Genomic DNA, 26575 nt, shown 5'->3' with positions numbered 1-26575 from the left:
ATTATATAATTTACATAAAATATCAAAAGGACACCAAATATATCTTATATACTGTACAGAAAATATCAAAAAGTACAGTAAATATATTTCATATATTGTACATATAATATTAACTAAAAGTACACGAAATACATTTTATATACTGTTAATAAAGTTTGAAAAAGTACAGTAAATATATATTACATACTGTACATAAAATATCAAAAAGTGCTCCAAATATGTGTTATATATACTGTAAATAAACTATCAAAAACTACAGTAATTATATTTAATATACTGTACATAAAATATCAAAAATTACACCAAAAGTATATTATATACTGTAAATAAAATATCAAAAAGGACAGTCAATATATATGACACACCCTATGTAAAATATGAAAAACAACACCAAATATGTATTATATAATTTACATAAAATATCAAAAGGACACCAAATATATCTTATATACTGTACATAAAATATCAAAAAGTACAGTAAATATATTTCATATATTGTACATATAATATTAACTGAAAGTACACCAAATACATTTTATATACTGTAAATAAAATTTCAAAAAGTACAGTAAATATATATTACATACTGTACATAAAATATCAAAAAGTGCACCAAATATGTGTTATATATACTGTAAATAAACTATCAAAAACTACAGTAATTATATTTAATATACTGTACATAAAATATCAAAAATTACACCAAATGTATATTATATACTGTAAATAAAATATCAAAAAGACAGTCAATATATATGACACACCCTATGTAAAATATCAAAAACTACACCAAATATGAATTATATAAGTTACATAAAATATCAAAAGGACACCAAATATATCTTATATTCTGTACATAAAATATCAAAAAGTACAGTAAATATATTTCATATATTGTACATATAATATTAACTGAAAGTACACCAAATACATTTTATATACTGTAAATAAAATATCAAAAAGTACAGTAAATATATATTACATACTGTACATAAAATATCAAAAAGTGCTCCAAATATGTGTTATATATACTGTAAATAAACTCTCAAAAACTACAGTAATTATATTTAATATACTGTACATAAAATATCAAAAATTACACCAAATGTATGTTATATACTGTAAATAAAATATCAAAAAGACAGTCAATATATATGACACACCCTATGTAAAATATCAAAAACTACACCAAATATGAATTATATAATTTACATAAAATATCAAAAGGACACCAAATATATCTTATATACTGTACAGAAAATATCAAAAAGTACAGTAAATATATTTCATATATTGTACATATAATATTAACTAAAAGTACACCAAATACATTTTATATACTGTTAATAAAGTTTCAAAAAGTACAGTAAATATATATTACATACTGTACATAAAATATGAAAAAGTGCTCCAAATATGTGTTATATATACTGTAAATAAACTATCAAAAACTACAGTAATTATATTTAATATAGTGTACATAAAATATCAAAAATTACACCAAATGTATATTATATACTGTAAATAAAATATCAAAAAGACAGTCAATATATATGACACACCCTATGTAAAATATCAAAAACTACACCAAATATGAATTATATAATTTACATAAAATATCAAAAGGACACCAAATATATCTTATATACTCTACATAAAATATCAAAAAGTACAGTAAATATATTTCATATATTGTACATATAATATTAACTGAAAGTACACCAAATACATTTTATATACTGTAAATAAAATATCAAAAAGTACAGTAAATATATATTACATACTGTACATAAAATATCAAAAAGTACACCAAATATGTGTTATATATACTGTAAATAAACTATCAAATACTACAGTAATTATATTTAATATACTGTACATAAAATATGAAAAATTACACCAAATGTATATTATATACTGTAAATAAAATATCAAAAAGGACAGTCAATATATACGACGCACCCTATGTAAAATATCAGAAACTACACCAAATATGTATTATATAATTTACATAAAATATCAAAAGGACACCAAATATATCTTATATACTGTACAGAAAATATCAAAAAGTACAGTAAATATATTTCATATATTGTACTTATAATATTAACTAAATGTACACCAAATACATTTTATATACTGTAAATAAAGTTTGATAAAGTACAGTATATATTACATACTGTACATAAAATATCAAAAAGTACACCAAATATGTGTAATATATACTGTAAATAAACTATCAAAAACTACAGTAATTATATTTAATATACTGTACATAAAATATCAAAAATTACACCAAAAGTATATTATATACTGTAAATAAAATATCAAAAAGGACACTCAATATATATGACACACCCTATGTAAAATATGAAAAACAACACCAAATATGTATTATATAATTTACATAAAATATCAAAAGGACACCAAATATATCTTATATACTGTACAGAAAATATCAAAAAGTACAGTAAATATATTTCATATATTGTACATATAATATTAACTAAAAGTACACCAAAAATATTTTATATACTGTAAATAAAATTTGAAAAAGTACAGTAAAGATATATGACATACTGTACATAAAATATCAAAAAGTGCACCAAATATGTGTTATATATACTGTAAAGAAACTATCAAAATCTACAGTAATTATATTTAATATACTGTACATAAAATATCAAAAATTACACCAAATGTATATTATATACTGTAAATAAAATATCAAAAAGACAGTCAATATATATGACACACCCTATGTAAATTATCAAAAACTACACCAAATATGAATTATATAATTTACATAAAATATCAAAAGGACACCAAATATATCTTGTATTCTCTACATAAAATATCAAAAAGTACAGTAAATATATTTCATATATTGTACATATAATATTAACTGAAAGTACACCAAATACATTTTATATACTGTAAATAAAATATCAAAAAGTACAGTAAATATATATTACATACTGTACATAAAATATCAAAAAGTACACCAAATATGTGTTATATATACTCTAAATAAACTATCAAATACTATAGTAAGTATATTTCATATACTGTACATAAAATATCAAAAATTACACCAAATGTATATTATATACTGTAAATAAAATATCAAAAAGGACAGTCAATATATACGACGGACCCTATGTAAAATATCAGAAACTACACCAAATATGTATTATATAATTTACATAAAATATCAAAAGGACACCAAATATATCTTATATACTGTACAGAAAATGTCAAAAAGTACAGTAAATATATTTCATATATTGTACATATAATATTAACTAAAAGTACACGAAATACATTTTATATACTGTTAATAAAGTTTGAAAAAGTACAGTAAATATATATTACATACTGTACATAAAATATCAAAAAGTGCTCCAAATATGTGTTATATATACTGTAAATAAACTATCAAAAACTACAGTAATTATATTTAATATACTGTACATAAAATATCAAAAATTACACCAAAAGTATATTATATACTGTAAATAAAATATCAAAAAGGACAGTCAATATATATGACACACCCTATGTAAAATATGAAAAACAACACCAAATATGTATTATATAATTTACATAAAATATCAAAAGGACACCAAATATATCTTATATACTGTACATAAAATATCAAAAAGTACAGTAAATATATTTCATATATTGTATATATAATATTAACTAAAAGTACACCAAAAATATTTTATATACTGTAAATAAAATTTGAAAAAGTTCAGTAAAGATATATGACATACTGTACATAAAATATCAAAAAGTGCACCAAATATGTGTTATATATACTGTAAATAAACTATCAAAAACTACAGTAATTATATTTAATATACTGTACATAAAATATCAAAAATTACACCAAATGTATATTATATACTGTAAATAAAATATCAAAAAGACAGTCAATATATATGACACACCCTATGTAAAGTATCAAAAACTACACCAAATATGAATTATATAAGTTACATAAAATATCAAAAGGACACCAAATATATCTTATATTCTCTACATAAAATATCAAAAAGTACAGTAAATATATTTCATATATTGTACATATAATATTAACTGAAAGTACACCAAATACATTTTATATACTGAAAATAAAATATCAAAAAGTACAGTAAATATATATTACATACTGTACATAAAATATCAAAAAGTACACCAAATATGTGTTATATATACTGTAAATAAACTATCAAATACTATAGTAATTATATTTCATATACTGTACATAAAATATCAAAAATTACACCAAATGTATATTATATACTGTAAATAAAATATCAAAAAGGACAGTCAATATATACGACGGACCCTATGTAAAATATCAGAAACTACACCAAATATGTATTATATAATTTACATAAAATATCAAAAGGACACCAAATATATCTTATATACTGTACAGAAAATATCAAAAAGTACAGTAAATATATTTCATATATTGTACATATAATATTAACTAAAAGTACACGAAATACATTTTATATACTGTTAATAAAGTTTGAAAAAGTACAGTAAATATATATTACATACTGTACATAAAATATCAAAAAGTGCTCCAAATATGTGTTATATATACTGTAAATAAACTCTCAAAAACTACAGTAATTATATTTAATATACTGTACATAAAATATCAAAAATTACACCAAATGTATGTTATATACTATAAATAAAATATCAAAAAGACAGTCAATATATATGACACACCCTATGTAAAATATCAAAAACTACACCAAATATGAATTATATAATTTACATAAAATATCAAAAGGACACCAAATATATCTTATATACTGTACAGAAAATATCAAAAAGTACAGTAAATATATTTCATATATTGTACATATAATATTAACTAAAAGTACACCAAATACATTTTATATACTGTTAATAAAGTTTGAAAAAGTACAGTAAATATATATTACATACTGTACATAAAATATGAAAAAGTGCTCCAAATATGTGTTATATATACTGTAAATAAACTATCAAAAACTACAGTAATTATATTTAATATAGTGTACATAAAATATCAAAAATTACACGAAATGTATATTATATACTGTAAATAAAATATCAAAAAGACAGTCAATATATATGACACACCCTATGTAAAATATCAAAAACTACACCAAATATGAATTATATAATTTACATAAAATATCAAAAGGACACCAAATATATCTTATATACTCTACATAAAATATCAAAAAGTACAGTAAATATATTTCATATATTGTACATATAATATTAACTGAAAGTACACCAAATACATTTTATATACTGTAAATAAAATATCAAAAAGTACAGTAAATATATATTACATACTGTACATAAAATATCAAAAAGTACACCAAATATGTGTTATATATACTGTAAATAAACTATCAAATACTACAGTAATTATATTTAATATACTGTACATAAAATATGAAAAATTACACCAAATGTATATTATATACTGTAAATAAAATATCAAAAAGGACAGTCAATATATACGACGCACCCTATGTAAAATATCAGAAACTACACCAAATATGTATTATATAATTTACATAAAATATCAAAAGGACACCAAATATATCTTATATACTGTACAGAAAATATCAAAAAGTACAGTAAATATATTTCATATATTGTACTTATAATATTAACTAAATGTACACCAAATACATTTTATATACTGTAAATAAAGTTTGATAAAGTACAGTATATATTACATACTGTACATAAAATATCAAAAAGTACACCAAATATGTGTAATATATACTGTAAATAAACTATCAAAAACTACAGTAATTATATTTAATATACTGTACATAAAATATCAAAAATTACACCAAAAGTATATTATATACTGTAAATAAAATATCAAAAAGGACAGTCAATATATATGACACACCCTATGTAAAATATGAAAAACAACACCAAATATGTATTATATAATTTACATAAAATATCAAAAGGACACCAAATATATCTTATATACTGTACAGAAAATATCAAAAAGTACAGTAAATATATTTCATATATTGTACATATAATATTAACTAAAAGTACACCAAAAATATTTTATATACTGTAAATAAAATTTGAAAAATTACAGTAAAGATATATGACATACTGTACATAAAATATCAAAAAGTGCACCAAATATGTGTTATATATACTGTAAATAAACTATCAAAATCTACAGTAATTATATTTAATATACTGTACATAAAATATCAAAAATTACACCAAATGTATATTATATACTGTAAATAAAATATCAAAAAGACAGTCAATATATATGACACACCCTATGTAAAATATCAAAAACTACACCAAATATGAATTATATAATTTACATAAAATATCAAAAGGACACCAAATATATCTTATATTCTCTACATAAAATATCAAAAAGTACAGTAAATATATTTCATATATTGTACATATAATATTAACTGAAAGTACACCAAATACATTTTATATACTGTAAATAAAATATCAAAAAGTACAGTAAATATATATTACATACTGTACATAAAATATCAAAAAGTACACCAAATATGTGTTATATATACTCTAAATAAACTATCAAATACTATAGTAATTATATTTCATATACTGTACATAAAATATCAAAAATTACACCAAATGTATATTATATACTGTAAATAAAATATCAAAAAGGACAGTCAATATATACGACGGACCCTATGTAAAATATCAGAAACTACACCAAATATGTATTATATAATTTACATAAAATATCAAAAGGACACCAAATATATCTTATATACTGTACAGAAAATGTCAAAAAGTACAGTAAATATATTTCATATATTGTACATATAATATTAACTAAAAGTACACGAAATACATTTTATATACTGTTAATAAAGTTTGAAAAAGTACAGTAAATATATATTACATACTGTACATAAAATATCAAAAAGTGCTCCAAATATGTGTTATATATACTGTAAATAAACTATCAAAAACTACAGTAATTATATTTAATATACTGTACATAAAATATCAAAAATTACACCAAAAGTATATTATATACTGTAAATAAAATATCAAAAAGGACAGTCAATATATATGACACACCCTATGTAAAATATGAAAAACAACACCAAATATGTATTATATAATTTACATAAAATATCAAAAGGACACCAAATATATCTTATATACTGTACATAAAATATCAAAAAGTACAGTAAATATATTTCATATATTGTATATATAATATTAACTAAAAGTACACCAAAAATATTTTATATACTGTAAATAAAATTTGAAAAAGTTCAGTAAAGATATATGACATACTGTACATAAAATATCAAAAAGTGCACCAAATATGTGTTATATATACTGTAAATAAACTATCAAAAACTACAGTAATTATATTTAATATACTGTACATAAAATATCAAAAATTACACCAAATGTATATTATATACTGTAAATAAAATATCAAAAAGACAGTCAATATATATGACACACCCTATGTAAAATATCAAAAACTACACCAAATATGAATTATATAAGTTACATAAAATATCAAAAGGACACCAAATATATCTTATATTCTCTACATAAAATATCAAAAAGTACAGTAAATATATTTCATATATTGTACATATAATATTAACTGAAAGTACACCAAATACATTTTATATACTGAAAATAAAATATCAAAAAGTACAGTAAATATATATTACATACTGTACATAAAATATCAAAAAGTACACCAAATATGTGTTATATATACTCTAAATAAACTATCAAATACTATAGTAATTATATTTCATATACTGTACATAAAATATCAAAAATTACACCAAATGTATATTATATACTGTAAATAAAATATCAAAAAGGACAGTCAATATATACGACGGACCCTATGTAAAATATCAGAAACTACACCAAATATGTATTATATTATTTACATAAAATATCAAAAGGACACCAAATATATCTTATATACTGTACAGAAAATGTCAAAAAGTACAGTAAATATATTTCATATATTGTACATATAATATTAACTAAAAGTACACGAAATATATTTTATATACTGTTAATAAAGTTTGAAAAAGTACAGTAAATATATATTACATACTGTACATAAAATATCAAAAAGTGCTCCAAATATGTGTTATATATACTGTAAATAAACTATCAAAAACTACAGTAATTATATTTAATATACTGTACATAAAATATCAAAAATTACACCAAAAGTATATTATATACTGTAAATAAAATATCAAAAAGGACAGTCAATATATATGACACACCCTATGTAAAATATGAAAAACAACACCAAATATGTATTATATAATTTACATAAAATATCAAAAGGACACCAAATATATCTTATATACTGTACATAAAATATCAAAAAGTACAGTAAATATATTTCATATATTGTATATATAATATTAACTAAAAGTACACCAAAAATATTTTATATACTGTAAATAAAATTTGAAAAAGTTCAGTAAAGATATATGACATACTGTACATAAAATATCAAAAAGTGCACCAAATATGTGTTATATATACTGTAAATAAACTATCAAAAACTACAGTAATTATATTTAATATACTGTACATAAAATATCAAAAATTACACCAAATGTATATTATATACTGTAAATAAAATATCAAAAAGACAGTCAATATATATGACACACCCTATGTAAAATATCAAAAACTACACCAAATATGAATTATATAAGTTACATAAAATATCAAAAGGACACCAAATATATCTTATATTCTCTACATAAAATATCAAAAAGTACAGTAAATATATTTCATATATTGTACATATAATATTAACTGAAAGTACACCAAATACATTTTATATACTGAAAATAAAATATCAAAAAGTACAGTAAATATATATTACATACTGTACATAAAATATCAAAAAGTACACCAAATATGTGTTATATATACTGTAAATAAACTATCAAATACTATAGTAATTATATTTCATATACTGTACATAAAATATCAAAAATTACACCAAATGTATATTATATACTGTAAATAAAATATCAAAAAGGACAGTCAATATATACGACGGACCCTATGTAAAATATCAGAAACTACACCAAATATGTATTATATAATTTACATAAAATATCAAAAGGACACCAAATATATCTTATATACTGTACAGAAAATATCAAAAAGTACAGTAAATATATTTCATATATTGTACATATAATATTAACTAAAAGTACACGAAATACATTTTATATACTGTTAATAAAGTTTGAAAAAGTACAGTAAATATATATTACATACTGTACATAAAATATCAAAAAGTGCTCCAAATATGTGTTATATATACTGTAAATAAACTCTCAAAAACTACAGTAATTATATTTAATATACTGTACATAAAATATCAAAAATTACACCAAATGTATGTTATATACTATAAATAAAATATCAAAAAGACAGTCAATATATATGACACACCCTATGTAAAATATCAAAAACTACACCAAATATGAATTATATAATTTACATAAAATATCAAAAGGACACCAAATATATCTTATATACTGTACAGAAAATATCAAAAAGTACAGTAAATATATTTCATATATTGTACATATAATATTAACTAAAAGTACACCAAATACATTTTATATACTGTTAATAAAGTTTGAAAAAGTACAGTAAATATATATTACATACTGTACATAAAATATGAAAAAGTGCTCCAAATATGTGTTATATATACTGTAAATAAACTATCAAAAACTACAGTAATTATATTTAATATAGTGTACATAAAATATCAAAAATTACACGAAATGTATATTATATACTGTAAATAAAATATCAAAAAGACAGTCAATATATATGACACACCCTATGTAAAATATCAAAAACTACACCAAATATGAATTATATAATTTACATAAAATATCAAAAGGACACCAAATATATCTTATATACTCTACATAAAATATCAAAAAGTACAGTAAATATATTTCATATATTGTACATATAATATTAACTGAAAGTACACCAAATACATTTTATATACTGTAAATAAAATATCAAAAAGTACAGTAAATATATATTACATACTGTACATAAAATATCAAAAAGTACACCAAATATGTGTTATATATACTGTAAATAAACTATCAAATACTACAGTAATTATATTTAATATACTGTACATAAAATATGAAAAATTACACCAAATGTATATTATATACTGTAAATAAAATATCAAAAAGGACAGTCAATATATACGACGCACCCTATGTAAAATATCAGAAACTACACCAAATATGTATTATATAATTTACATAAAATATCAAAAGGACACCAAATATATCTTATATACTGTACAGAAAATATCAAAAAGTACAGTAAATATATTTCATATATTGTACTTATAATATTAACTAAATGTACACCAAATACATTTTATATACTGTAAATAAAGTTTGATAAAGTACAGTATATATTACATACTGTACATAAAATATCAAAAAGTACACCAAATATGTGTAATATATACTGTAAATAAACTATCAAAAACTACAGTAATTATATTTAATATACTGTACATAAAATATCAAAAATTACACCAAAAGTATATTATATACTGTAAATAAAATATCAAAAAGGACAGTCAATATATATGACACACCCTATGTAAAATATGAAAAACAACACCAAATATGTATTATATAATTTACATAAAATATCAAAAGGACACCAAATATATCTTATATACTGTACAGAATATATCAAAAAGTACAGTAAATATATTTCATATATTGTACATATAATATTAACTAAAAGTACACCAAAAATATTTTATATACTGTAAATAAAATTTGAAAAAGTACAGTAAAGATATATGACATACTGTACATAAAATATCAAAAAGTGCACCAAATATGTGTTATATATACTGTAAATAAACTATCAAAATCTACAGTAATTATATTTAATATACTGTACATAAAATATCAAAAATTACACCAAATGTATATTATATACTGTAAATAAAATATCAAAAAGACAGTCAATATATATGACACACCCTATGTAAAATATCAAAAACTACACCAAATATGAATTATATAATTTACATAAAATATCAAAAGGACACCAAATATATCTTATATTCTCTACATAAAATATCAAAAAGTACAGTAAATATATTTCATATATTGTACATATAATATTAACTGAAAGTACACCAAATACATTTTATATACTGTAAATAAAATATCAAAAAGTACAGTAAATATATATTACATACTGTACATAAAATATCAAAAAGTACACCAAATATGTGTTATATATACTCTAAATAAACTATCAAATACTATAGTAATTATATTTCATATACTGTACATAAAATATCAAAAATTACACCAAATGTATATTATATACTGTAAATAAAATATCAAAAAGGACAGTCAATATATACGACGGACCCTATGTAAAATATCAGAAACTACACCAAATATGTATTATATAATTTACATAAAATATCAAAAGGACACCAAATATATCTTATATACTGTACAGAAAATGTCAAAAAGTACAGTAAATATATTTCATATATTGTACATATAATATTAACTAAAAGTACACGAAATACATTTTATATACTGTTAATAAAGTTTGAAAAAGTACAGTAAATATATATTACATACTGTACATAAAATATCAAAAAGTGCTCCAAATATGTGTTATATATACTGTAAATAAACTATCAAAAACTACAGTAATTATATTTAATATACTGTACATAAAATATCAAAAATTACACCAAAAGTATATTATATACTGTAAATAAAATATCAAAAAGGACAGTCAATATATATGACACACCCTATGTAAAATATGAAAAACAACACCAAATATGTATTATATAATTTACATAAAATATCAAAAGGACACCAAATATATCTTATATACTGTACATAAAATATCAAAAAGTACAGTAAATATATTTCATATATTGTATATATAATATTAACTAAAAGTACACCAAAAATATTTTATATACTGTAAATAAAATTTGAAAAAGTTCAGTAAAGATATATGACATACTGTACATAAAATATCAAAAAGTGCACCAAATATGTGTTATATATACTGTAAATAAACTATCAAAAACTACAGTAATTATATTTAATATACTGTACATAAAATATCAAAAATTACACCAAATGTATATTATATACTGTAAATAAAATATCAAAAAGACAGTCAATATATATGACACACCCTATGTAAAATATCAAAAACTACACCAAATATGAATTATATAAGTTACATAAAATATCAAAAGGACACCAAATATATCTTATATTCTCTACATAAAATATCAAAAAGTACAGTAAATATATTTCATATATTGTACATATAATATTAACTGAAAGTACACCAAATACATTTTATATACTGAAAATAAAATATCAAAAAGTAGAGTAAATATATATTACATACTGTACATAAAATATCAAAAAGTACACCAAATATGTGTTATATATACTGTAAATAAACTATCAAATACTATAGTAATTATATTTCATATACTGTACATAAAATATCAAAAATTACACCAAATGTATATTATATACTGTAAATAAAATATCAAAAAGGACAGTCAATATATACGACGGACCCTATGTAAAATATCAGAAACTACACCAAATATGTATTATATAATTTACATAAAATATCAAAAGGACACCAAATATATCTTATATACTGTACAGAAAATATCAAAAAGTACAGTAAATATATTTCATATATTGTACATATAATATTAACTAAAAGTACACGAAATACATTTTATATACTGTTAATAAAGTTTGAAAAAGTACAGTAAATATATATTACATACTGTACATAAAATATCAAAAAGTGCTCCAAATATGTGTTATATATACTGTAAATAAACTATCAAAAACTACAGTAATTATATTTAATATACTGTACATAAAATATCAAAAATTACACCAAATGTATGTTATATACTATAAATAAAATATCAAAAAGACAGTCAATATATATGACACACCCTATGTAAAATATCAAAAACTACACCAAATATGAATTATATAATTTACATAAAATATCAAAAGGACACCAAATATATCTTATATACTGTACAGAAAATATCAAAAAGTACAGTAAATATATTTCATATATTGTACATATAATATTAACTAAAAGTACACCAAATACATTTTATATACTGTTAATAAAGTTTGAAAAAGTACAGTAAATATATATTACATACTGTACATAAAATATGAAAAAGTGCTCCAAATATGTGTTATATATACTGTAAATAAACTATCAAAAACTTCAGTAATTATATTTAATATAGTGTACATAAAATATCAAAAATTACACCAAATGTATATTATATACTGTAAATAAAATATCAAAAAGACAGTCAATATATATGACACACCCTATGTAAAATATCAAAAACTACACCAAATATGACTTATATAATTTACATAAAATATCAAAAGGACACCAAATATATCTTATATACTCTACATAAAATATCAAAAAGTACAGTAAATATATTTCATATATTGTACATATAATATTAACTGAAAGTACACCAAATACATTTTATATACTGTAAATAAAATATCAAAAAGTACAGTAAATATATATTACATACTGTACATAAAATATCAAAAAGTACACCAAATATGTGTTATATATACTGTAAATAAACTATCAAATACTACAGTAATTATATTTAATATACTGTACATAAAATATGAAAAATTACACCAAATGTATATTATATACTGTAAATAAAATATCAAAAAGGACAGTCAATATATACGACGCACCCTATGTAAAATATCAGAAACTACACCAAATATGTATTATATAATTTACATAAAATATCAAAAGGACACCAAATATATATTATATAGTCTACATAAAATATCAAAAAGTACAGTAAATGTATTTCATATATTGTACATATAATATTAACTGAAAGTACACCAAATACATTTTATATACTGTAAATAAAATATCAAAAAGTACAGTAAATATATATTACATACTGTACATAAAATATCAAAAAGTACACCAAATATGTGTTATATATACTGTAAATAAACTATCAAATACTACAGTAATTATATTTAATATACTGTACATAAAATATGAAAAATTACACCAAATGTATTTTATATACTGTAAATAAAATATCAAAAAGGACAGTCAATATATGCGACGCACCCTATGTAAAATATCAGAAACTACACCAAATATGTATTATATAATTTACATAAAATATCAAAAGGACACCAAATATATCTTATATACTGTACAGAAAATATCAAAAAGTACAGTAAATATATTTCATATATTGTACATATAATATTAACTAAAAGTACACCAAATACATTTTATATACTGTTAATAAAGTTTGAAAAAGTACAGTAAATATATATTACATACTGTACATAAAATATCAAAAAGTGCTCCAAATATGTGTTATATATACTGTAAATAAACTATCAAAAACTACAGTAATTATATTTAATATACTGTACATAAAATATCAAAAATTACACCAAATGTATATTATATACTGTAAATAAAATATCAAAAAGACAGTCAATATATATGACACACCCTATATAAAATATCAAAAACTACACCAAATATGAATTATATAATTTACATAAAATATCAAAAGGACACCAAATATATCTTATATACTGTACAGAAAATATCAAAAAGTACAGTAAATATATTTCATATATTGTACATATAATATTAACTGAAAGTACACCAAAAACATTTTATATACTGTAAATAAAATATCAAAAAGTACAGTAAATATATATTACATACTGTACATAAAATATCAAAAAGTACACCAAATATGTGTTATATATACTGTAAATAAACTATCAAATACTACAGTAATTATATTTAATATACTGTACATAAAATATGAAAAATTACACCAAATGTATATTATATACTGTAAATAAAATATCAAAAAGCACAGTCAATATATACGACGCACCCTATGTAAAATATCAGAAACTACACCAAATATGTATTATATAATTAACATAAAATATCAAAAGGACACCAAATATATCTTATATACTGTACAGAAAATATCAAAAAGTACAGTAAATATATTTCATATATTGTACATATAATATTAACTAAAAGTACACCAAATACATTTTATATACTGTTAATAAAGGTTGAAAAAGTACAGTAAATATATATTACATACTGTACATAAAATATCAAAAAGTGCTCCAAATATGTGTTATATATACTGTAAATAAACTATCAAAAACTACAGTAATTATATTTAATATACTGTACATAAAATATCATAAATTACACCAAATGTATATTATATACTGTAAATAAAATATCAAAAAGACAGTCAATATATATGACACACACTATGTAAAATATCAAAAACTACACCAAATATGAATTATATAATTTACATAAAATATCAAAAGGACACCAAATATATCTTATATACTGTACAGAAAATATCAAAAAGTACAGTAAATATATTTCATATATTGTACATATAATATTAACTAAAAGTACACCAAAATCATTTTATATACTGTAAATAAAATTTGAAAAAGTACAGTAAAGATATATGACATACTGTACATAAAATATCAAAAAGTGCACCAAATATGTGTTATATATACTGTAAATAAACAATCAAAAACTACAGTGATTATATTTAATATACTGTACATAAAATATCAAAAATTACACCAAATGTATATTATATACTGTAAATAAAATATCAAAAAGGACAGTCAATATATACGACGCACCCTATGTAAAATATCAGAAACTACACCAAATATGTATTATATAATTTACATAAAATATCAAAAGGACACCAAATATATCTTATATACTGTACAGAAAATATCAAAAAGAACAGTAAATATATTTCATATATTGTACTTATAATATTAACTAAAAGTAAACCAAATACATTTTATATACTGTAAATAAAGTTTGATAAAGTACAGTATATATTACATACTGTACATAAAATATCAAAAAGTACACCAAATATGTGTAATATATACTGTAAATAAACTATCAAAAACTACAGTAATTATATTTAATATACTGTACATAAAATATCAAAAATTACACCAAAAGTATATTATATACTGTAAATAAAATATCAAAAAGGACAGTCAATATATATGACACACCCTATGTAAAATATGAAAAACAACACCAAATATGTATTATATAATTTACATAAAATATCAAAAGGACACCAAATATATCTTATATACTGTACATAAAATATCAAAAAGTACAGTAAATATATTTCATATAATGGATATATAATATTAACTAAAAGTACACCAAAAATATTTTATATACTGTAAATAAAATTTGAAAAAGTACAGTAAAGATATATGACATACTGTACATAAAATATCAAAAAGTGCACCAAATATGTGTTATATATACTGTAAATAAACTATCAAAAACTACAGTAATTATATTTAATATACTGTACATAAAATATCAAAAATTACACCAAATGTATATTATATACTGTAAATAAAATATCAAAAAGACAGTCAATATATATGACACACCCTATGTAAAATATCAAAAACTACACCAAATATGAATTATATAATTTACATAAAATATCAAAAGGACACCAAATATATCTTATATTCTCTACATAAAATATCAAAAAGTACAGTAAATATATTTCATATATTGTACATATAATATTAACTGAAAGTACACCAAATACATTTTATATACTGTAAATAAAATATCAAAAATACAGTAAATATATATTACATACTGTACATAAAATATCAAAAAGTACACCAAATATGTGTTATATATACTGTAAATAAACTATCAAATACTATAGTAATTATATTTAATATACTGTACATAAAATATCAAAAATTACACCAAATGTATATTATATACTGTAAATAAAATATCAAAAAGGACAGTCAATATATACGACGGACCCTATGTAAAATATCAGAAACTACACCAAATATGTATTATATAATTTACATAAAATATCAAAAGGACACCAAATATATCTTATATACTGTACAGAAAATGTCAAAAAGTACAGTAAATATATTTCATATATTGTACATATAATATTAACTAAAAGTACACGAAATACATTTTATATACAGTTAATAAAGTTTGAAAAAGTACAGTAAATATATATTACATACTGTACATAAAATATCAAAAAGTGCTCCAAATATGTGTTATATATACTGTAAATAAACTATCAAAAACTACAGTAATTATATTTAATATACTGTACATAAAATATCAAAAATTACACCAAAAGTATATTATATACTGTAAATAAAATATCAAATAGGACAGTCAATATATATGACACACCCTATGTAAAATATGAAAAACAACACCAAATATGTATTATATAATTTACATAAAATATCAAAAGGACACCAAATATATCTTATATACTGTACATAAAATATCAAAAAGTACAGTAAATATATTTCATATATTGTATATATAATATTAACTAAAAGTACACCAAAAATATTTTATATACTGTAAATAAAATTTGAAAAAGTTCAGTAAAGATATATGACATACTGTACATAAAATATCAAAAAGTGCACCAAATATGTGTTATATATACTGTAAATAAACTATCAAAAACTACAGTAATTATATTTAATATACTGTACATAAAATATCAAAAATTACACCAAATGTATATTATATACTGTAAATAAAATATCAAAAAGACAGTCAATATATATGACACACCCTATGTAAAATATCAAAAACTACACCAAATATGAATTATATAATTTACATAAAATATCAAAAGGACACCAAATATATCTTATATTCTATACATAAAATATCAAAAAGTACAGTAAATATATTTCATATATTGTACATATAATATTAACTGAAAGTACACCAAATACATTTTATATACTGTAAATAAAATATCAAAAAGTACAGTAAATATATATTACATACTGTACATAAAATATCAAAAAGTACACCAAATATGTGTTATATATACTGTAAATAAACTATCAAATACTATAGTAATTATATTTCATATACTGTACATAAAATATCAAAAATTACACCAAATGTATATTATATACTGTAAATAAAATATCAAAAAGGACAGTCAATATATACGACGGACCCTATGTAAAATATCAGAAACTACACCAAATATGTATTATATAATTTACATAAAATATCAAAAGGACACCAAATATATCTTATATACTGTACAGAAAATATCAAAAAGTACAGTAAATATATTTCATATATTGTACATGTAATATTAACTAAAAGTACACGAAATACATTTTATATACTGTTAATAAAGTTTGAAAAAGTACAGTAAATATATATTACATACTGTACATAAAATATCAAAAAGTGCTCCAAATATGTGTTATATATACTGTAAATAAACTCTCAAAAACTACAGTAATTATATTTAATATACTGTACATAAAATATCAAAAATTACACCAAATGTATGTTATATACTATAAATAAAATATCAAAAAGACAGTCAATATATATGACACACCCTATGTAAAATATCAAAAACTACACCAAATATGAATTATATAATTTACATAAAATATCAAAAGGACACCAAATATATCTTATATACTGTACAGAAAATATCAAAAAGTACAGTAAATATATTTCATATATTGTACATATAATATTAACTAAAAGTACACCAAATACATTTTATATACTGTTAATAAAGTTTCAAAAAGTACAGTAAATATATATTACATACTGTACATAAAATATGAAAAAGTGCTCCAAATATGTGTTATATATACTGTAAATAAACTATCAAAAACTACAGTAATTATATTTAATATAGTGTACATAAAATATCAAAAATTACACCAAATGTATATTATATACTGTAAATAAAATATCAAAAAGACAGTCAATATATATGACACACCCTATGTAAAATATCAAAAACTACACCAAATATGAATTATATAATTTACATAAAATATCAAAAGGACACCAAATATATCTTATATACTCTACATAAAATATCAAAAAGTACAGTAAATATATTTCATATATTGTACATATAATATTAACTGAAAGTACACCAAATACATTTTATATACTGTAAATAAAATATCAAAAAGTACAGTAAATATATATTACATACTGTACATAAAATATCAAAAAGTACACCAAATATGTGTTATATATACTGTAAATAAACTATCAAATACTACAGTAATTATATTTAATATACTGTACATAAAATATGAAAAATTACACCAAATGTATATTATATACTGTAAATAAAATATCAAAAAGGACAGTCAATATATACGACGCACCCTATGTAAAATATCAGAAACTACACCAAATATGTATTATATAATTTACATAAAATATCAAAAGGACACCAAATATATCTTATATACTGTACAGAAAATATCAAAAAGTACAGTAAATATATTTCATATATTGTACTTATAATATTAACTAAATGTACACCAAATACATTTTATATACTGTAAATAAAGTTTGATAAAGTACAGTATATATTACATACTGTACATAAAATATCAAAAAGTACACCAAATATGTGTAATATATACTGTAAATAAACTATCAAAAACTACAGTAATTATATTTAATATACTGTACATAAAATATCAAAAATTACACCAAAAGTATATTATATACTGTAAATAAAATATCAAAAAGGACACTCAATATATATGACACACCCTATGTAAAATATGAAAAACAACACCAAATATGTATTATATAATTTACATAAAATATCAAAAGGACACCAAATATATCTTATATACTGTACAGAAAATATCAAAAAGTACAGTAAATATATTTCATATATTGTACATATAATATTAACTAAAAGTACACCAAAAATATTTTATATACTGTAAATAAAATTTGAAAAAGTACAGTAAAGATATATGACATACTGTACATAAAATATCAAAAAGTGCACCAAATATGTGTTATATATACTGTAAAGAAACTATCAAAATCTACAGTAATTATATTTAATATACTGTACATAAAATATCAAAAATTACACCAAATGTATATTATATACTGTAAATAAAATATCAAAAAGACAGTCAATATATATGACACACCCTATGTAAAATATCAAAAACTACACCAAATATGAATTATATAATTTACATAAAATATCAAAAGGACACCAAATATATCTTGTATTCTCTACATAAAATATCAAAAAGTACAGTAAATATATTTCATATATTGTACATATAATATTAACTGAAAGTACACCAAATACATTTTATATACTGTAAATAAAATATCAAAAAGTACAGTAAATATATATTACATACTGTACATAAAATATCAAAAAGTACACCAAATATGTGTTATATATACTCTAAATAAACTATCAAATACTATAGTAAGTATATTTCATATACTGTACATAAAATATCAAAAATTACACCAAATGTATATTATATACTGTAAATAAAATATCAAAAAGGACAGTCAATATATACGACGGACCCTATGTAAAATATCAGAAACTACACCAAATATGTATTATATAATTTACATAAAATATCAAAAGGACACCAAATATATCTTATATACTGTACAGAAAATGTCAAAAAGTACAGTAAATATATTTCATATATTGTACATATAATATTAACTAAAAGTACACGAAATACATTTTATATACTGTTAATAAAGTTTGAAAAAGTACAGTAAATATATATTACATACTGTACATAAAATATCAAAAAGTGCTCCAAATATGTGTTATATATACTGTAAATAAACTATCAAAAACTACAGTAATTATATTTAATATACTGTACATAAAATATCAAAAATTACACCAAAAGTATATTATATACTGTAAATAAAATATCAAAAAGGACAGTCAATATATACGACACACCCTATGTAAAATATGAAAAACAACACCAAATATGTATTATATAATTTACATAAAATATCAAAAGGACACCAAATATATCTTATATACTGTACATAAAATATCAAAAAGTACAGTAAATATATTTCATATATTGTATATATAATATTAACTAAAAGTACACCAAAAATATTTTATATACTGTAAATAAAATTTGAAAAAGTTCAGTAAAGATATATGACATACTGTACATAAAATATCAAAAAGTGCACCAAATATGTGTTATATATACTGTAAATAAACTATCAAAAACTACAGTAATTATATTTAATATACTGTACATAAAATATCAAAAATTACACCAAATGTATATTATATACTGTAAATAAAATATCAAAAAGACAGTCAATATATATGACACACCCTATGTAAAGTATCAAAAACTACACCAAATATGAATTATATAAGTTACATAAAATATCAAAAGGACACCAAATATATCTTATATTGTCTACATAAAATATCAAAAAGTACAGTAAATATATTTCATATATTGTACATATAATATTAACTGAAAGTACACCAAATACATTTTATATACTGAAAATAAAATATCAAAAAGTACAGTAAATATATATTACATACTGTACATAAAATATCAAAAAGTACACCAAATATGTGTTATATATACTGTAAATAAACTATCAAATACTATAGTAATTATATTTCATATACTGTACATAAAATATCAAAAATTACACCAAATGTATATTATATACTGTAAATAAAATATCAAAAAGGACAGTCAATATATACGACGGACCCTATGTAAAATATCAGAAACTACACCAAATATGTATTATATAATTTACATAAAATATCAAAAGGACACCAAATATATCTTATATACTGTACAGAAAATATCAAAAAGTACAGTAAATATATTTCATATATTGTACATATAATATTAACTAAAAGTACACGAAATACATTTTATATACTGTTAATAAAGTTTGAAAAAGTACAGTAAATATATATTACATACTGTACATAAAATATCAAAAAGTGCTCCAAATATGTGTTATATATACTGTAAATAAACTCTCAAAAACTACAGTAATTATATTTAATATACTGTACATAAAATATCAAAAATTACACCAAATGTATGTTATATACTATAAATAAAATATCAAAAAGACAGTCAATATATATGACACACCCTATGTAAAATATCAAAAACTACACCAAATATGAATTATATAATTTACATAAAATATCAAAAGGACACCAAATATATCTTATATACTGTACAGAAAATATCAAAAAGTACAGTAAATATATTTCATATATTGTACATATAATATTAACTAAAAGTACACCAAATACATTTTATATACTGTTAATAAAGTTTGAAAAAGTACAGTAAATATATATTACATACTGTACATAAAATATGAAAAAGTGCTCCAAATATGTGTTATATATACTGTAAATAAACTATCAAAAACTACAGTAATTATATTTAATATAGTGTACATAAAATATCAAAAATTACACGAAATGTATATTATATACTGTAAATAAAATATCAAAAAGACAGTCAATATATATGACACACCCTATGTAAAATATCAAAAACTACACCAAATATGAATTATATAATTTACATAAAATATCAAAAGGACACCAAATATATCTTATATACTCTACATAAAATATCAAAAAGTACAGTAAATATATTTCATATATTGTACATATAATATTAACTGAAAGTACACCAAATACATTTTATATACTGTAAATAAAATATCAAAAAGTACAGTAAATATATATTACATACTGTACATAAAATATCAAAAAGTACACCAAATATGTGTTATATATACTGTAAATAAACTATCAAATACTACAGTAATTATATTTAATATACTGTACATAAAATATGAAAAATTACACCAAATGTATATTATATACTGTAAATAAAATATCAAAAAGGACAGTCAATATATACGACGCACCCTATGTAAAATATCAGAAACTACACCAAATATGTATTATATAATTTACATAAAATATCAAAAGGACACCAAATATATCTTATATACTGTACAGAAAATATCAAAAAGTACAGTAAATATATTTCATATATTGTACTTATAATATTAACTAAATGTACACCAAATACATTTTATATACTGTAAATAAAGTTTGATAAAGTACAGTATATATTACATACTGTACATAAAATATCAAAAAGTACACCAAATATGTGTAATATATACTGTAAATAAACTATCAAAAACTACAGTAATTATATTTAATATACTGTACATAAAATATCAAAAATTACACCAAAAGTATATTATATACTGTAAATAAAATATCAAAAAGGACAGTCAATATATATGACACACCCTATGTAAAATATGAAAAACAACACCAAATATGTATTATATAATTTACATAAAATATCAAAAGGACACCAAATATATCTTATATACTGTACAGAAAATATCAAAAAGTACAGTAAATATATTTCATATATTGTACATATAATATTAACTAAAAGTACACCAAAAATATTTTATATACTGTAAATAAAATTTGAAAAATTACAGTAAAGATATATGACATACTGTACATAAAATATCAAAAAGTGCACCAAATATGTGTTATATATACTGTAAATAAACTATCAAAATCTACAGTAATTATATTTAATATACTGTACATAAAATATCAAAAATTACACCAAATGTATATTATATACTGTAAATAAAATATCAAAAAGACAGTCAATATATATGACACACCCTATGTAAAATATCAAAAACTACACCAAATATGAATTATATAATTTACATAAAATATCAAAAGGACACCAAATATATCTTATATTCTCTACATAAAATATCAAAAAGTACAGTAAATATATTTCATATATTGTACATATAATATTAACTGAAAGTACACCAAATACATTTTATATACTGTAAATAAAATATCAAAAAGTACAGTAAATATATATTACATACTGTACATAAAATATCAAAAAGTACACCAAATATGTGTTATATATACTCTAAATAAACTATCAAATACTATAGTAATTATATTTCATATACTGTACATAAAATATCAAAAATTACACCAAATGTATATTATATACTGTAAATAAAATATCAAAAAGGACAGTCAATATATACGACGGACCCTATGTAAAATATCAGAAACTACACCAAATATGTATTATATAATTTACATAAAATATCAAAAGGACACCAAATATATCTTATATACTGTACAGAAAATGTCAAAAAGTACAGTAAATATATTTCATATATTGTACATATAATATTAACTAAAAGTACACGAAATACATTTTATATACTGTTAATAAAGTTTGAAAAAGTACAGTAAATATATATTACATACTGTACATAAAATATCAAAAAGTGCTCCAAATATGTGTTATATATACTGTAAATAAACTATCAAAAACTACAGTAATTATATTTAATATACTGTACATAAAATATCAAAAATTACACCAAAAGTATATTATATACTGTAAATAAAATATCAAAAAGGACAGTCAATATATATGACACACCCTATGTAAAATATGAAAAACAACACCAAATATGTATTATATAATTTACATAAAATATCAAAAGGACACCAAATATATCTTATATACTGTACATAAAATATCAAAAAGTACAGTAAATATATTTCATATATTGTATATATAATATTAACTAAAAGTACACCAAAAATATTTTATATACTGTAAATAAAATTTGAAAAAGTTCAGTAAAGATATATGACATACTGTACATAAAATATCAAAAAGTGCACCAAATATGTGTTATATATACTGTAAATAAACTATCAAAAACTACAGTAATTATATTTAATATACTGTACATAAAATATCAAAAATTACACCAAATGTATATTATATACTGTAAATAAAATATCAAAAAGACAGTCAATATATATGACACACCCTATGTAAAATATCAAAAACTACACCAAATATGAATTATATAAGTTACATAAAATATCAAAAGGACACCAAATATATCTTATATTCTCTACATAAAATATCAAAAAGTACAGTAAATATATTTCATATATTGTACATATAATATTAACTGAAAGTACACCAAATACATTTTATATACTGAAAATAAAATATCAAAAAGTACAGTAAATATATATTACATACTGTACATAAAATATCAAAAAGTACACCAAATATGTGTTATATATACTCTAAATAAACTATCAAATACTACAGTAATTATATTTCATATACTGTACATAAAATATCAAAAATTACACCAAATGTATATTATATACTGTAAATAAAATATCAAAAAGGACAGTCAATATATACGACGGACCCTAGGTAAAATATCAGAAACTACACCAAATATGTATTATAAAATTTACATAAAATATCAAAAGGACACCAAATATATCTTATATACTGTACAGAAAATATCAAAAAGTACAGTAAATATATTTCATATATTGTACATATAATATTAACTAAAAGTACACCAAATACATTTTATATACTGTAAATAAAGTTTGAAAAAATACAGTAAATATATATTACATACTGTACATAAAATATCAAAAAGTACACCAAATATGTGTAATATATACTGTAAATAAACTATCAAAAACTACAGTAATTATATTTAATATACTGTACATAAAATATCAAAAATTACACCAAAAGTATATTATATACAGTAAATAAAATATCAAAAAGGACAGTCAATATATACGACACACCCTATGTAAAATATCAAAAACTACACCAAATATGTATGATATAATTTACAAAAAATATCAAAAGGACACCAAATATATCTTATATACTGTACAGAAAATATCAAAATGTACAGTAAATATATTTCATATATTGTACATATAATATTAACTAAAAGTACACCAAAAACATTTTATAAACTGTAAATAAAATTTGAAAAAGTACAGTAAAGATATATGACATACTCTACATAAAATATCAAAAAGTGCACCAAATATGTGTTATATATACTGTAAATAAACTATCAAATACTACAGTAATTATATTTAATATACTGTACATAAAATATCAAAAATTACACCAAATGTATATTATATACTGTAAATAAAATATCAAAAAGACAGTCAATATATATGACACACCCTATGTAAAATATCAAAAACTACACCAAATATGAATTATATAATTTACATAAAATATCAAAAGGACACCAAATATATCTTATATACTCTACATAAAATATCAAAAAGTACAGTAAATATATTTCATATATTGTACATATAATATTAACTGAAAGTACACCAAATACATTTTATATACTGTAAATAAAATATCAAAAAGTACAGTAAATATATATTACATACTGTACATAAAATATCAAAAAGTACACCAAATATGTGTTATAT

The sequence above is a fragment of the Pan troglodytes genome, chromosome 15 (assembly GCF_028858775.2).
Source record: "Pan troglodytes isolate AG18354 chromosome 15, NHGRI_mPanTro3-v2.0_pri, whole genome shotgun sequence".
In the NCBI taxonomy this organism is placed as follows: Eukaryota; Metazoa; Chordata; class Mammalia; order Primates; family Hominidae; genus Pan; species Pan troglodytes.
The sequence above is the reverse complement of the archived record's forward strand: the minus strand, read 5'-3'. Positions refer to the sequence as shown.